The sequence below is a fragment of the Piliocolobus tephrosceles genome, chromosome X (assembly GCF_002776525.5).
Source record: "Piliocolobus tephrosceles isolate RC106 chromosome X, ASM277652v3, whole genome shotgun sequence".
In the NCBI taxonomy this organism is placed as follows: domain Eukaryota; kingdom Metazoa; phylum Chordata; class Mammalia; order Primates; family Cercopithecidae; genus Piliocolobus; species Piliocolobus tephrosceles.
Window position 1 is genome coordinate 38,044,755 of NC_045455.1, and position 4,763 is coordinate 38,049,517.

The 4,763-nt window shown below is 36.6% G+C and overlaps 1 long non-coding RNA gene across 1 annotated transcript; it reads right to left on the reverse strand.

Moving 5' to 3' along the window:
• Positions 1–86: 86 nt before the first annotated feature.
• On the reverse strand, positions 87–4,498 carry LOC111521863. The gene is made up of 4 exons (XR_002725102.1): positions 3,943–4,498; positions 3,292–3,449; positions 2,206–2,269; positions 87–794 (listed from the first exon to the last, which is right to left on the reverse strand). It is a non-coding gene; the product is annotated as an uncharacterized LOC111521863 (long non-coding RNA).
• Positions 4,499–4,763: the final 265 nt, after the last annotated feature.

The window sequence follows — 4,763 nt, forward strand, 5'->3', positions numbered from 1 at the left end:
TATGTATGACCTAAGGTCATAGATGAAAAGGAGTGGGAATGAAAAAAAAAAAAAGGTAGAACAATTAGGTATTAAGGTATAAAGAGCCCTGAAGAAAGATGCATACATCAAACTAAAAGGATATTTTCCCTGATGTCAGTATCTAGATTTCTGGCCAAGACAAGTTAGGTTGTTGGATTATTTACAGAATCACTGTGCTTATGTTTGTGATCCATAAACATTTTGCTATGTCATCCTGCATGCCAGAAGTAAATGAACTTCTAGAATGTACTTATGAAACACCTGCCTCTTAGGCCATCCTTCCCTCAGAGTCAAGACTTAAGTCAAAAGTGTCCCATCAAAAAGTAAAATTTCCTCTGCCAGTGATTAGAAGGACAGTTTTAAGTGGTCAGGTTTTTCAGGATAGAAGAAAAAGAGAAACATTGAAGTAAACAAAAATTGTTCTTAATATTAAATCTGTATGATTCCAAGAGAAGAGAACATATCTACTGAAAAGTTTGGAGTGTGCTTAAACTCAATTCAACATAAGAAGTATCTTACTACAAATCAAAGGTAGCAGACTGATATATGTTTTAAATTTTACGTTTTTAGCAAAATTCTGTATAGGGCCTCTCTTCTAGTCCACCATGACATGAAACATCTTGTTTACCATTGTGTGGTCCTTCATTGTGTTTATCTGGTATGCTAGGTAAGATGTAAGCTCCCCAAGGCAAGAACTGCATTCTTCTTCCTTTATACGTTCAACAGCCAAGGTTCTCCAGAACAGAGTGTGCAAGGAAGGTTAGCAAGACAGTCTATGAAAATGGAGAAATAATTATTAGAATTGTTATTAACAATCTTATTCTTCTACTAATTAACTATATTTTATAAAGCAATAGGATATCTTATTTGTAAAATATCTATTTAGAGACTGCATGCACAAAAAAAACTTAATTGATAGGAGTGAATGACTAAAAATTATATAGACCACTACCTTACGGGAAATAGCATAAGAAATATTTAAAAAATCGTGAAAAGAATGTGCTGTCAGGGCAGTTGTCATGCTGATGGTATGGCTGCAGAGAAAATGAAATAGATGCCCTGGAAATAGAATTCATTCTTTCATCAGCAATTATGCATTGGGTGCCTACCAAATGCCAGAGGCCTGTGCCACTGGAGAAGTGATTGTATTGTTAGAAATAAAGTAAACAGAGCAAATAGTGAAAATAGGTAAATCCATGACCATCCCCTCCCACGCCACAGGATTATCCTCCCTTTCCTGAATAGTGCTCTGATCCTTATCTTCAAGTAAGGATCCCTGAAAGAACCCAATCATTCCTGTGCAACTAAGAAACTACAATCTACACTATGATTATTTAGTGAATACTTATTAACATACTGAGCATGAAATTGCCAATTTTGGAAAAAAAAATGAATTAATTCAAATGATTCCAGTTTTGCTCAGTCGTCAAGTATATATACTTTTCAAATACATGGATCAGGATCCCAAGAGACTAAATGCATATCCATATATATTTGTTGTGAGTGCCAAAAAATAATTTCCCACTATGCCCTAACAATCATCCTAAGAGATACCTAAAGAGCCCTGGATGCTAATCTCCTAAATAGATATAGACAAACAGCAAGTTTGTTAACAAGATTAAAATTATAGTGATCCTTAAGTTTAATATACATGATGGGAAATTCATAATTGGCAAGTTATAAACATAAGGCACCATATAACTGGGAATAACATGATGCAAAAAGGGAATATCTGACACATGTTTTGTTTTTCTTTTCTGTTTCTCCCCCTTTAAGAACATTCACATGCCTTGCTCAGTCATGTGATTTTCTGTCTTGCAGACATCTGGCTGAATACATCATGATGTTGTAATGCCTGTTGTGTCTCTCAAGGCAATGTTTCTGTAAAATGCAATCCCTGTTTAAACAAAATGACCTCTCTCTCCCTAGTCAAATTAAGATCCAGAAAAATAGTTTGGAGTGTTATGGCCACCAGCATTTTCCATGTCTCTAAGAAAGGAACTTCAACAAGATTCAATCCTTCTTCAAAAGACCAACAATAGCCAAGGGAAGTCTATTTGTATAAAGTTGACAATGAGAAAACATGTGGTTGAACTGATTCCTTAGAAAATGGAGGAACAGGAATCAGCCAACCAGTCAAGCTCTTCTCCATGCACTCCAGACAGCCAATGAATGAGGACTCACCGCAGAAGAATATTGCCTTTCTTGGTTCACAAAAGCTGCGAGAAACAGTTCCTGCTGTGAAGCACTAAACAAAGAGAAAATTTTGAATGTCACTGGCTTCCCTCCATCATTGTTTACTCAGTATAACAGAAATTTTCAATACATTTTTCATTGCCCAATAATCTTCTGTTTAATTGCTAGACATAGGATCTCATCTGATAAAGATTTCTATATTAAAATGTAAAGAGATTATAATAACCCTATTAGGTAAAATAATTAAGAATTAAGCTATTGAATGTAAAGGAATGTACTAGTAAAAACATAAACCCATTTTTCAAAAATGTAAAGATAAAATTTCAACATACCTCAGTGTATGTACATTGTATAAAATATTGAATGTATGTGATGAAAATAATATGATATAGAGTATATCCAAATTACTCTTAAACTTTCAGTGACAAAAAAAAAAAAAAAAAAAAAAACTCTAGTAGTCTAGCCACATAGTCTTGAAGAAAGGAAAAGAGGAAGCCTGCCAACTTAGGAACTGATTAAGTATTCAGCAGAGAATTTTCTGTGACTCTGTCTAAAAGCCCTGTCAGTGCATTTAACTCTGGACAAAAGGCTGCTGAAATTATACAAAGAAGTTTCCCAATTCAAAAGCTGTAGATGAAATAATATTCACACAGAAGCATGCCAGATCTTCAAAGTTTAATAACAGCCATGTCTATGCATTTTATAACTTTAGTGTGCAAGCAGAGTAAGAACCTGATATAAAACAAGCATAAAACAATCTCTTTAGGAATGACATTTTTAGTTTTAACTTACACATTTATTTCAAGGCACACACTCAGGAAGAAGGCAAGTTCTAAGTCAGACACAAAGAAGAAATGTGATCAGGTTATTTTGCCCCAGTGTAAAAATAGCATCATTTGTATGAGGCCTAAAAAGTCTCATTGTGTGAAAAGTGACCAAACGCTCTTGTATCAGAACTTTTGTAGAATGAGATTGGAAGTTTAGTAGAAAGGTCTGAAATCTTGCATTCAAAGCTACCGTATATAAAATTTGGATAAGGCCTAAGAAGTGAGCAAAATGACTTCATGTACTTACTGGCTCTTAGATAAAACTTCTTTGTGTTCATGGGCCAATGGGTACAAGGGCTTCAGTCAATATTCACTCAACCATAGAGAGAAAAAGCAACAGGTCAGTTTGCCTCCTCATGGCGGATATAAATGTTGTGATCTTCTTGTTATGACTCTGTGCTCAATCTGTGGTAGAATCATAGAAGGTTCTGATTTGAAAGAACTCAGTGACATTTAAGACAGAGTTTTCCAAACCGTGTTCTACACATTCCTCAGCTCCACAGGAGGGAGAGGGTTAAAATGAGAAGGAAGCCAGAAAAGCAGAACTTCAGCCTCGTCTCTGGAAGACCAGACAGTCTCTTCTCCTACGGGTCTAAATATGGGGCTCCATGTAATGAGCCATTAAAATGAGGAAAAAGGGAAAGAAGGAGATGGAGGAGGGAGTGTTCAACTAATTGTTTTAATTGAAAATTATCTCATTGTTAGAGAAAATAAAACTAGAAACTTGGAGAAGCTAATTTCTCAAAATCACAATGCTAGGTCAAGGCAGAACAAAACCATGGACTTGGGTCCTTTGCCCAAGCTCTTCTCAATGAAGACTCTGTGATGAAGAGACCACTTCCACTTAAAGGCAGCAACACTTAGAAAATCACAGGCATTAAGACTTAGAAGAGGTCACCTTATCCAACGTCCCAGCCAGCACAGCCATCCTTTCGCAGCATCCATGACATTCAGCCTCCTCTTGGGTAACTCAGACACGGGAAGATCACCTCTTCATGAAATGGCATAGTCTTCAAGGGTAAAGATACTCCATTAGGAGCATTTTTAGATACTGGAAAAAATACTGAGATTTTTCTCCTTTAGCCTGAAACTTGATTTTACAGGTAAGGGATAAATAATCCAAAACCATCACGAATGTGATTTTCCAGTATTTGTATTTGATAGTACCTTTCCAGTATTTGCATTAACTTAGGCAGAGCCTGCTGTGCTCCATCAAGTTCAATGTATCATTAAGGCTTTCAGTTGCTAGTCACAAAACAATTTGACTAATAGTGATGTAAACCATAAATATATATATTTTGGATTTTTAAAAAATTAAGTACTTTGGAGATAGGCAGTATCAAGATAAGGTCAGTGGACCAGGTGCAGTGGCTCATGCTTGTAATGCCAGCACTTTGGGAGGCCGAGGCTGATGGATCACTTGAGGTCAGGAGTTTGAGACCAGCCTGGCTAACACCGTGAAACCCCGTCACTATTAAAAATACAAAAATTAGCCAGGCATGGTGGCGGGTGCCTGTAATCCCAGCTACTTGGGAGGCTGAGGCAGGAGAATTGCTTGAACCCAGGAGGCAGAAGTTGCAGTGAGCAGAGATTGTGCCACTGCACTCCAGCCTGGGCAGCAGACCAAGACTCCATCTCAAAAAAAAAAAAAAAAAAAAAAAAAGTAAAAAATAAAATAAGGTCACTGGCTCCACTATGCTTTTAAGGACCCAGGCTCCT